Source organism: Sprattus sprattus (genome assembly GCF_963457725.1).
Source record: "Sprattus sprattus genome assembly, chromosome: 7".
NCBI classification, from domain to species: domain Eukaryota; kingdom Metazoa; phylum Chordata; class Actinopteri; order Clupeiformes; family Clupeidae; genus Sprattus; species Sprattus sprattus.
In genome coordinates, this window is record NC_137926.1 from 1,961,219 (window position 1) to 1,973,718 (window position 12,500).

Below are 12,500 nucleotides of genomic sequence, written 5' to 3' on the forward strand. Positions count from 1 at the left end.
CCTGATGTTTGACGTAGAACCTTCCATCCATCATAACTGGAATCGACTAGTTAAGAACTCTCCACCAGACACCTCTAAATGGAATCATCTATGGTTCTTAAATGCCTAAGAACACTTTAGGGTTCTAGAATGCACCCCTTTCCAGACACCTCTAAACCTCTAAATGGAATCATCTATGGTTCTTAAATGCAGAAAAACACTAAGGCGTTCTAGAATGCACCCCTTTCCAGACACCTCTAAATGGAATCATCTATGGTTCTTAAATGCAGAAAAACACTAAGGCGTTCTAGAATGCACTCCTTTCCAGACACCTCTAAATGGAATCATCTATGGTTCTTAAATGCAGAAAAACACTAAGGCGTTCTAGAATGCACCCCTTTCCAGACACCTCTAAATGGAATCATCTATGGTTCTTAAATGCAGAAAAACACTAAGGCGTTCTAGAATGCACTCCTTTCCAGACACCTCTAAATGGAATCATCTATGGTTCTTAAATGCAGAAAAACACTAAGGCGTTCTAGAATGCACCCCTTTCCAGACACCTCTAAATGGAATCATCTATGGTTCTTAAATGCAGAAGAACAGTAGGGGGCTCTAGAATGCACACAGTGTGTCTTTGATGAGGTGAGGTCTCTGTTGCTGCAGCCGCCTGCACCTCACGTAGACAGAAGGGGACACGGAAACAGACCTAGCCGTCCTCCGGTCGGGGCCTGCCGTATCTAAGCCGTATCCTGGCCGTATCCTGGCCAGATCGGTACCAGAGTCGTTTGCCATCTGGTCATGAGAGCAGCACGTGTGATGTCAGACCAAGGGGTGGGGTGGAGAGAGGCACGTTCAGGAATGAAAACATTTCAGTCTGGTTTAGGCCTCTCACCGTCACCTCAGGTTCAACGTCACAGAAACATCAGTGTTCCACTCAACCTACTTTGAACAGCTTACAAGAAGTCCCCTTTTAGACCTGCTGTTTTGACAGGCAACAAGTGATGAATGAATTAAATAGAAGAAAATAGTCGTTGCATACAAATTGCAGTTCACATAATAGTCAAGCCCTTGCCATTGCAGCACATAGAAGGTGATTTGGACATTTAACAGTGCCCGATGTTAACTGAGGTTTTACGAAACCGCCGAAGGAGATTTGGGAAACGGTAATGTAATTTGCAGCTTTCAAAGCCGGTTGAGAAACAAAGCCATTTATGAGGTAAGGTTGTTGCCCCACGGTCGCTCAATTTCTGCTAGTTTTTCATTCGTTTCCATAGATCGTGCTGTGACCTGGATGTACTGTATGTTTAGACAGAATGCAAAAGAGAATGTGTAACTACTAGTCTGTCCCATTCACACACTTTTAGTAAGCCCTGCAGTCCGTGCTTCGGAAGAAAACCTTTTAACCTGCATGTCGTAGTAGCCTAATAAGTACACATCTTTAGTGACCCAAGTTACCGATGCGAGGGGAGAGTGCGTAAAGGCAGTAAGGCAACTGGCATTCGACCCCAAACAACCGCTTAAACTGGCTGCAGCAAGGATGTACCCTTTAAATCTGAGTCACTTCTTCCGTGAGCAAGAACGAGCAAAGAAATTAGGCTACTAGTTAGGAAAACACATCTCTGTACTTTGATAATGCACGTTTTGCAAACACACACATGTGCTAAAGAAGCGGCAACAGCATTTAAATCTGGATCGTATTGGGCAAGTAGCCTTCTTTATGTATGATGGCTAACTGTGTGTTGCCTTTTAATTGTTTGATGACAGGATATTTAAACTGCTGATGTGAATGACTGGTGTAACATACTTTAGCCTATACGAAGTTTGAATGGCTATGTTTCATTTCACTTAACACTGTAGAATCCCCATAGTTCCCATACCCGATAAAACAATGGATAAGACATTTGAACATCTGGGTATGTCTGGAATAGCGTTATAACGAAGCAATTATATATATAGGCTAACGGTAATGGTTAATTGAAGATCGGCCAGTTTAGCATTCTATGGTCTTTTAATCGGCCATACGTAGCCCACTCTACATCATGTGTAAGGAACTCCTGTTACTTCGCCGTTTAACAAAACATACTTAGTGGGCTATACAGACGTAATGTAATAATCTTCAACAAAACAACCGCTACAACATGACATACCTTTCAAAACGTTGGTTTCCAATGAAGTTCCTTATCTTGGAGTTGTGTGATGAAAGATTGAAACGATAAGCGAGACCAAGTAATCTTCAACCGTAGATGTAGATCTGAACGCGAGAAAAAGTTTGAGTCGCTTCGTCAAAATGTGCCGGAGTTATGGAATTAAGTTCATTGGCCATGGAAGTCCTCCAGACGAGCAGTGGGAGGGCAGTTCATGCCTCTTTAAGGTAAAAGGATGTTTTGTAATATGTGGCGTATTCGGCTAGGGATAAATGGGAAATGAACGAACTTCCCAGTGGGAATGTATGCCTGGAATCTGCCTTAAAGGCACAGCTTACTAGCAAAGTCATAATTTGCAACAACGCCAGGAGATTCCAGACATTCTATGAAAAAGGGAATTATTTTCTATGGTCTGACTTTTAGAGGAACAATTGTGGAAGATCCTTGATTGTCAAGTAACGCTTTAAGTTTAAATGTATATGTTAATATAATTGTGGAACATTTTAAAGTCATATAGATTTCAGTAGGCCTATAACACTTTCTTATTTAGAGCACGTCTCGGTAGAAATCCTGAGGCAACATAATTTGACAAAACATGCAATTTTGAGGGTTTCCTTTATTTCAGCGTGTCAGGAGTGTGGGTAAGAACCAGCCCATCAAATATGATAAATACATTTCACAGGGAAGTAGAAGGGTGGTTGCCTCAAAGCCTGCCTCGAGGAACACTCCGGAAAGACACAACACCTGCGGTCCAGTTCTGGCCCTGGTCTGGCCCAGTGGCGCTCAGGCAGGTCAAGGGTCAGGTCCAGGTCCAGGGGTCAGGTCAGGGTTAAGGGTCGAGGGTCAGATCCGCTCTTCCGGTAAACACTGCCCGAGACACAACATCCTGCATACATGGAACCACTGGACAGCGTGCACGTGCGTGCGTGCGCTTGAGTGAACATGTCAATATAAATAATTAGAGTGATGCCGGCAGGAGTGACATTCCGTGCATAGCTGTGTGTCACATGACCACATCTCCTACTGCGGCGTGGGTGGGGTGGGGGTGGGGGTGGGGGGGAGGGCTTTCTGGTGCTCGTAGATTTCCTTCAAAACCAGCAGCGCCGTGTCCTCGGATTCCCTACAAAGACACAAGGATGTGTGTGTGTTTTATGACAAGCACTGAAAAGGTTCTTTGTTTGGACAGAGTACAGTTCTACTTATACTACTCATCAGGCTGTTCTAAGTGGAACATTAAACGTTTCCTCCACAGGAAGAAGCAAAACAAAAATATTCTAGAACAATTCAATACAATGAAGTTAGACATGTGGTATCAATGGAAAACACATACAAATATACAAAATATTAAACATTATACCTGCAGTAAAACTAATCTCATCCTCTCTGGCGTAAGTTTGAACACATTTTTTTAAATTTCTTTTCTGTATTGTTTTTGAATGCACTGTTTTAAATTGCTATTGTGACCCTGATAAGCACCTTGAGACATCTTTGTATGTGAAAGTGTGCTATACAAATAAAATGCATTATTATTATTATTATTATTAATAAATACTGTTAGCTTCTGTAAAGATGGCCCCTAAGATGGCCCCTAAGTCACTAACCAGTAGCACAGGTGGCTCTGAATAGCAAACAGATACTGGTTGAAGATCTCGATCGGCTTCTCCTGCAGGACGTAATCAAAGCGCCTTCCTCCATTCAGCATTCCAACCTTCACGTCCTTCCTCGGAGCTTCCTGACTGGTTCCCGTGGCAACGCTCTGCACTTCCATCCCTAAGAAGTTCCAGAGAGTTCCATCAGACATTCTATTAGAATGTTTCCGACTGAGAGAGGAAATCTTATCTAATAAATAATCTTGTAGGTAATCCTCTAGTGTCCTGTAGGTAATTTGACTCATCTTCAAATCATAAGAAAACCATTTAGAGTTAAATTCCTTAAAGTTCTGTTCAATTTAGAGTTGAATGGTTCAAAGTTGAATTCTAAATACTAAATATTTCACAGCCGGAATGATCCGACAGGCGTGGAGTCGTACCGTCATCCTGTGTGTCGGAGGATGTGTTGAAGGCTGCATCGCTCCCTTGGCCCAGCAGGGGCAGCGCTGAGTTGGGTATGGTAGACAACACTTGCCACACACTGCGCAGAGAACCCAGCCTCTGAACCACCTCAGAGCTCACCCGCGTCAGGCCGTCTCTGAGTTCTAAAGATACAGACACACACACACACATAGAAGCACACACACACACACACACATAGAAGCACCCACACACACACACACACACATAGAAGCACACACACACACACACACACACACACACACACACACACATAGAAGCACACACACACACACACACACACACACACACACACACACACACACACATAGAAGCACCCACACACACACACACACACACATAGAAGCGCACACACACACACACACACACACACACACACATAGAAACACACACACACACACACACACACACACACACACACACACACACACACACACATAGAAGCACACACACACACACACACACACACACACACACACATAGAAGCACCCACACACACACACACACATAGAAGCACACACACACACACACACACACACACACACACACACACACACACACACACACATAGAAGCACACACACACACACACACACACACACACACACACACACACACACACACACATAGTCATTCACAGCGCCCACGTCCGCCTGTGGTTCCTGAGCACTATGTTATCATCAGTGTAATGCTAGGGAGGTAATTATGTGGCGGCGCTGGTTGCCTGGTTACCGAGATGCATCCTCTTCCTGCCCTTGTAGTGTGGCAGCAACACGGGCGGCAGATCCACCCCGGCAGGCAGAACCAGAGGCTCGATCCGGTAGGCCACTGGGTCGTACTACAACACATCAGAACACACACACACAACACAACAGAACACAACAGAACAGAACACAACACAACACAACACATCACAACACAACATATCACAACACAACACAGCACAACACAACACAACACATCACAACACAACATATCACAACACAACACAACACAACACAACATCCATAGTGTTTATGATATATTACATAATATGACACAACACAACATAGTGTAACAAACACAACAGTGTTTATTTCATATTCTGTATGTTTCTATGTTATTATATGTTTGGTCTGAAAGAGCAGGACCGTGCAGATGTGTGCAGATGTGCCTCTCACAGGGTGGTAGATGTTGTAGAAGTGTTTAGTGTGCTGTATGTTTCTATGTTATTGTAAGAAGTGTTTAATGTGCTGTATGTTTCTATGTTATTGTAAGAAGTGTTTAATGTGCGCTGTATGTTTCTATGTTATTGTAAGAAGTGTTTAATGTGCTGTATGTTTCTATGTTATTGTAAGAAGTGTTTAATGTGTGCTGTATGTTTCTATGTTATTGGAAGAGTGTCTGTGCCTCTGACAGGGTGGTAGATGTTGTATAAGTGTTTAATGTGTGCTGTATGTTTCTATGTTATTGTAAGAGTGTCTGTATGGCTCACAGGGTGGTAGATGTTATGGAAGTGTTTAATGTGCGCTGTATGTTTCTATGTTATTGGAAGAGTGTCTGTATGGCTCACAGGGTGGTAGATGTTATAGAAGTGTTTAATGTGCGCTGTATGTTTCTATGTTATTGTAAGAGTGTCTGTATGGCTCACAGGGTGGTAGATGTTGTAGAAGTGTTTAATGTGCGCTGTATGTTTCTATGTTATTGGAAGAGTGTCTGTATGGCTCACAGGGTGGTAGATGTTGTAGAAGCTCTTGCAGGTGGGCAGGCTGTAGTCGGCCTCCATCCTCTTGAGCCCTCGCACGGTCAGGAACATCCCGATGGGCGAGCCCAGGGCGAAGAAGGCCTGGGGGCAGAAGGCCAGCTGGGGGTAGTTGACGGACACCTGCGGGACAGAAGCCCACCTCAAGGTCAGACTTCAGGCACTGATTCAGGAACTGAAGCTTTCATATTTATTTGTCTAGTTATATTTTGAGTAATGTATTATAAGTATTCTATAACTAACTATACTGCATGTATATGAAATAATTCAGTATATGTGAGTTGAAGTTGTATACATCAATGTAATACATTCAATAATCCAGTTTCAGTGTATAGCAGTGTTAATGTGGGCGTTAATGTCAGTGTTGTGCACCTGTCCAGTGTTAATGTGTGTGTGTGTGTGTGTGTGTGTGTGTGTGTGTGTGTGTGTGTGTGTGTGTGTGTGTGTGTGTGTGTGTGTGTGTGTGTGCGTGTGTGTTAATGTCAGTGTTATGCACCTGTCCAGTGCCCACTCCTGAGCAGTGGTAGCTGATAGTGCTGCTGGTGGTGCCTTCTGGGATACGTGTGCTGTGCGGTGGAGGACCCGCGGTGCCTTCTGGGATACGTGTGCTGTGCGGTGGAGGACCCACGGTCTCCTGGGCTGCCAGCCCGTTTGGAACTGACAAGGAGATTCCTGCTCTGGAACGCTGTGGAACATGGCAGAGAACATGGGAGGGCTGTTTCAGTGACAACACACACGTGTAGACACACACACACACATGTAGACACACACACATGTAGACCCACACACATGCAAACAACACACACACATGTAGACACACACACATGCACACAACACACACACATGTAGACCCACACACATGCAAACAACACACACACATGTAGACACACACACATGCACACAACACACACACATGTAGACCCACACACCTGCAGACACACACACACACATGTAGACACACACACATGCACACAACACACACACATGTAGACACACACACATGCACACAACACACACACATGTAGACCCACACACATGCAGACAACACACACATGCAGACAACACACACACATGCACACAACACACACATATGCAGACACACACAAACATGCAGACAACACACACTTGCACACAACACACACACGTGCACACAACACACACACATGTAGACCCACACACATGCACACAACACACACACACATGCACACAACACACACACGTGCACACAACACACACACATGTAGACCCACACACATGCAGACAACACACACATGCACACAACACACACGCATGTAGACACACACACACACACATGCACACAACACACACACATGCAGACACACACACACACACATGCAGACACCAGCACTGTCTCAGGCCCGGGCTCCACAGACCTGGCGTACAGAGGACGCCTTATTGTCTCGACACAAAGAGGAAGTTGCACAATAACCCGGAGCGCTCATACGAGCATTTTCCATTGCCACAGGGCAGAGGCGTTTCATAAGGGGAGCATGCGTGGTGGGGAGAGAGGAGAGACAGAGTGCGTGTGTGTGTGTGTGTGTGTGTGTGTGTGTGTGTGAGGATACGTGCTAGGAAGGGTCGGATTTTAATTGAAGACCTTGAATTTCTTTGCCAGGTCCAAAATCTTCTTGCGAGGTCCTAAAGGAATCCCGAGGTCCTTCAAGTCCTTTTCTGTGCAGAGGAGCTATGAGGGAGATACAGATATTACAGGGGGGGGTGGGGGAGAGAGAGATATTAAAGGGGGGGTGGGGGGAGAGGGAGTGGGAGAGACAGATATCAGAGGGACTGGCATCCTATCTGACCTACCTAGACTGGAAGAACATACAGATACACAACACAGATGTGGCCACGCCTAAGCAGATGTGAAAATATACTAGACAGGAAAAGAAGAGAGACGGAGAGAGAATAAAAGCAATAGACACACAGACAGTGTACACACACACACACACACACACACACACACACACAGCCCGTGAACTCTCACCAGAGACTCAGCATCCACCTGCTCCCTCTGAAGGACTTGGAGATGTTCCTCCAGACCTCTCCCCCTCAGCATGGCCTCCAGACCTTCAGGCCAACCAGAGGCCGTTTCAGACTCGTCCGAGGCCGTCATACACTCGTCCGGGGCCATCACACACACATCATAGGCCATCGCAGGCACATCAGAGGCCATAACAGATTCGTCCGAGGTCATCACAGACTCGTCTGACTGACAGCTGTCGTCTGACTACAACAAACAAAAGCACATTTTCTACCGTTGATGTTGAGTGAAACAGGCTTTGCAATGTGCTTGTATTTCATGCAAGCTGCCAAGAGCACACACACATACAGGCCCAGAGCACACACACTCCCACACACCCACCCACACACACATACAGGCCCAGAGAACACACACACTCCACCATACACACACATGCCCAGAGCACACACATACAGGCTCAGGAGACTTCCAGCAGTCATTTCCTAGTTGTTTATCAATTATATTCAAATGAGATGTAATCTATTTACAGAGGAATCCTGACATTCCAACAATATCCTCTTTAAAGGTACTGACCAAATCAAACTCTCTTTTTACTGAGGGGGAAGAAAAACTGTTTTCCTCCTAAAGGGCAAGTTGTCTGATCTAATCTCCTATCATTTGAATGTCAGAGGTAATCATACTGAATGTCAGAGGATGTTTGGAATCTTAGGTAACATAGGGAGCAATTCACAACAAAGCCACTAGGTGGAGATGTCAACATCACAGAACACATGGACAAACGGAAGGAGTGTCTATGGTATCTATTTCCATACCCTTATCTCAAAGCCACTTGCATTCTATGCAAACAAAGGTGTAGTCGGTGTTGTAATAAACTGAACCTCTAGCACAACATTATGTCATGTGTGTGTTATCATGTGTGTGTTATCATGTGTGTGTTGTCATGTGATGTTGGAGTATGTAGGTGTGTAGGCACATATCAGAGGACTGGGACATCATGTTCCTGATCAGAGATGATAGCATTACTAGCAACGGGAGACGCTTGGACATGGGACTGACACTTTAACATGGAACTGACACTTGAACATGCAAATTGCAAACTGAACTTCTGTGATTAACATGACTACGCCATTAAGTACTTCTGTGTGTCACATGACTATGCCATTACGTCTTACTGGATTCAAAAGACCACATAAAACATTCAACATGTACCTAAGAGTTTTTGACGAGTTTCTAACGTGTTTAGATATACTTGTAAACATTATATATATTGGCAATATTTGTTCATGTTTAATACTGGGTAATAATTCAAATCATGTAGCCTGTTTAGAATGAGAGACTATGAACCACTGGCACCAATACTCAGCACTAGACTATTAAAACTGTCCTCTTCACCAGGATAGAAATAGTCAGCACCAGACTATTCAAATTGTACTCTTCACCAGAAAAGGTTATATTTGTGTTAGAGTTAGTGTTCCTCCTCCGCTAGAGAGGATAAAGTTAGCGTACCTCCTCCGTCACAACCTCTTGTTCTTCTGTGCTCTTCTTCTGGTTAGTCAAGAGATCAAACAGGATGACAGAACCTATCAGGGGACAAAGACACAGTGACCCGGAAGGTGAAATGTCATACACAGCGCACGCGTAGCAGCGCACTCGTAGCAGCACACTCGTAGCAGCGCACTCGTATAGTTACGGTTTAGACTATGAGTGCCAACACATGAAATTGTTTAAGTTAGAGTAAGAGATGTTCTACCCAGGCTGTGTCCTGCTAGAGAGACTGTTTGAGTTAAAGTAAGAGTAAGACATGTTCTACCCAGGCTGTGTTAAAGTAAGACATGTTCTACCCAGGCTGTGTTAGAGTGAGACATGTTCTACCCAGGCTGTGTTAGAGTGAGACATGTTCTACCCAGGCTGTGTCCTGCGAGGGAGACCGCTCCGGTGAAGCCCGGGTGTCTCTGGAGGAAGAGCGCGTGCAGGCGGTTGATGTCGGAGGCCACCGTGTCCACGATCACCTGGCAGTACTTGGGGCTGTTGTAGAAGAAGACGTCCAGCAGCGTGTCGTTCCCAAAGTGACGCAGGACACTGATGCTGGGCAGCGTGATCCTCTCGATGTCCCTGGGGGGGGGTGGGGGGACAGAGGGCAGCGCGTTAGACCAGCACAGTCTCTCTAGATCAGGGGTGGGCAATTCATTGACCCAAGGGGCCACATGAGATAGCGGGACTGTTGTGGAGGGCCAATAGGCTGAACTCAATTCTTCATGACATGTCTCTAGTTTAGTCATCTAGTCTTCTAGTCCCCTAGTCTAGTCCTTTAGTCTAGTCCTTTAGTCTAGTCCCCTAGTCTAGTCCTTTAGTCTAGTCCCCTAGTCTAGTCCTTTAGTCTAGTCCTTTAGTCCTTTAGTCTAGTCCTTTAGTCCTTTAGTCTAGTCCCCTAGTCTAGTCCTTTAGTCTAGTCCTTTAGTCTAGTCCTATTCCATCACACCTTTCTGAGGTTTGGAGGTGGTGGTTCACCTTCAACACCTTGAGTTCACTGTGAATGTTTGTCTAAGGAGAGAATTTCAAACCACCGACAAAGTGCATTGTAAAGGACTGTTTTGTGTGCAAGGTCAGAGTTCATATGTGAGAGGGTATCTGGCTCACTTGTCCACCCCCGTGTCGCTGTGCAGCACGTCATGCCAGGTGATGGGCAGGAACTCCACGCGGCCGATCCCACTCAGACCCTCCGTCTGACGGAAGTGAGAGTTGATCAGACCCAGAGACGCGCTGCGGAAGTCATTCACTGCAAAGAGAACACAAGTGTGTGAGGGTGTGTGTGTGTGTATGTATACAGCCGCGGAAAAAATTAAGAGACCACTTCAAAATTATCAGTTTCTCTGGTTTTACTATTTATTGGTATGTGTTAAAGTAAAATGTACATTTTAGTTTTATTCTATAACCTACTGGCAACATTCCTACCAAGTTTCAAATAAAAATATTGTCATTTAGATAATTTATTTGCAGAAAAATGACAATTGGTCAAAATAGCAAAAAAGATGCAGTGTCTTCAGATCTCGAATAATGCAAAGAAAACAAGCTCATATTCATTTTTAAAGTACACAATACTAATGCTTTAACTTAGGAAGAGTTCAGAAATCAATATTTAATGGAATAACCTTGATTTAAAATCACAACTTTCATGTGTCTTGGCATGCTCTCCACCAGTCTTTCACATTGCCGTTGGGTGACTTTATGCTACTCCTGGCGCAAGAATTCAAGCAGCTCGGCTTCTTTTCATGGCTTGTGACCATCCATCTTCCTCTTGATCACATTTCAGAGTTTTTTTTATGGGATTCAGGTCTCGAAATTGGGCTGGCCATGACAGGGTCCTGATCTGGTGATACTCCATCCACACCTTTACTGGCCTGGCTGTGTGGCATGGAGCATTGCCCTGCTGGAAAAAACACTTCTCAGAGTTGGGGAACATTGTCAGAGCAAAAGGAAGCAAGTTTTTCTTCCGGGACAACGTTGTACTTTGCCTGGCTGAGGTTTGTAAAAGACAAGGTCTCCTAGTTCGTCTTCTCTGATGAGTCCAATTTCACAGTAGGTGCAAGACTCTGTGGCTTGTAGGCCTCTCTAGGTCTCTGTCTAACCATCAGACGACCATGTGTTGGGCAAAGCTGAAAATTGGACTCATCAGAGAAGACGAACTAGGAGACCTTCCAGTCCGCTTTGGTTCAATCCTTATGGTCTTTTACAAACCTCAGCCAGGCAAAGTACAACGTTGTCCCGGAAGAAAAACTTGCTTCCTTTTGCTCTGACAATGTTCCCCAACTCTGAGAAGTGTTTTTTCCAGCAGGGCAATGCTCCATGCCACACAGCCAGGCCAGTAAAGGTGTGGATGGAGTATCACCAGATCAGGACCCTGTCACGGCCAGCCCAATTTCGAGACCTGAATCCCATAAAAAAAACTCTGAAATGTGATCAAGAGGAAGATGGATGGTCACAAGCCATGAAAAGAAGCCGAGCTGCTTGAATTCTTGCGCCAGGAGTAGCATAAAGTCACCCAACGGCAATGTGAAAGACTGGTGGAGAGCATGCCAAGACACATGAAAGTTGTGATTTTAAATCAAGGTTATTCCACCAAATATTGATTTCTGAACTCTTCCTAAGTTAAAGCATTAGTATTGTGTACTTTAAAAATGAATATGAGCTTGTTTTCTTTGCATTATTCGAGATCTGAAGACACTGCATCTTTTTTGCTATTTTGACCAATTGTCATTTTTCTGCAAATAAATGATCTAAATGACAATATTTTTATTTGAAATTTGGTAGGAATGTTTCCAGTAGGTTATAGAATAAAACTAAAATGTACATTTTACTTTAACACATACCAATAAATAGTAAAACCACAGAAACTGATAATTTTGAAGTGGTCTCTTAATTTTTTCCGCGGCTGTATATTCATATTCCTATACTCTTGTGTGTTTATATTCACATTCCTATAATCTGTGTAGATAAATATATATATTTATATACAGTATATATATATATATATATATATATATATACTGTATATATTACTATATA

At 44.2% G+C, this 12,500-nt stretch overlaps 1 pseudogene across 1 annotated transcript in view; it reads right to left on the reverse strand.

The window, feature by feature from the left end:
- Positions 1–12,500, reverse strand: part of LOC308368391 — a 70,441-nt pseudogene that overhangs the window by 53,373 nt on the left and 4,568 nt on the right. Inside the window, exons 6-17 of the transcript XR_013969077.1 lie at positions 10,575–10,713; positions 9,841–10,049; positions 9,444–9,517; positions 7,941–8,183; positions 7,554–7,640; positions 6,432–6,620; positions 5,903–6,058; positions 4,927–5,032; positions 4,156–4,320; positions 3,728–3,896; positions 3,151–3,246; positions 2,130–2,213 (exon numbers count right to left, since the gene is read on the reverse strand). The product of XR_013969077.1 is annotated as an uncharacterized misc_RNA (transcript). The remainder of the gene's footprint in view (positions 1–2,129; positions 2,214–3,150; positions 3,247–3,727; positions 3,897–4,155; positions 4,321–4,926; positions 5,033–5,902; positions 6,059–6,431; positions 6,621–7,553; positions 7,641–7,940; positions 8,184–9,443; positions 9,518–9,840; positions 10,050–10,574; positions 10,714–12,500) is intronic.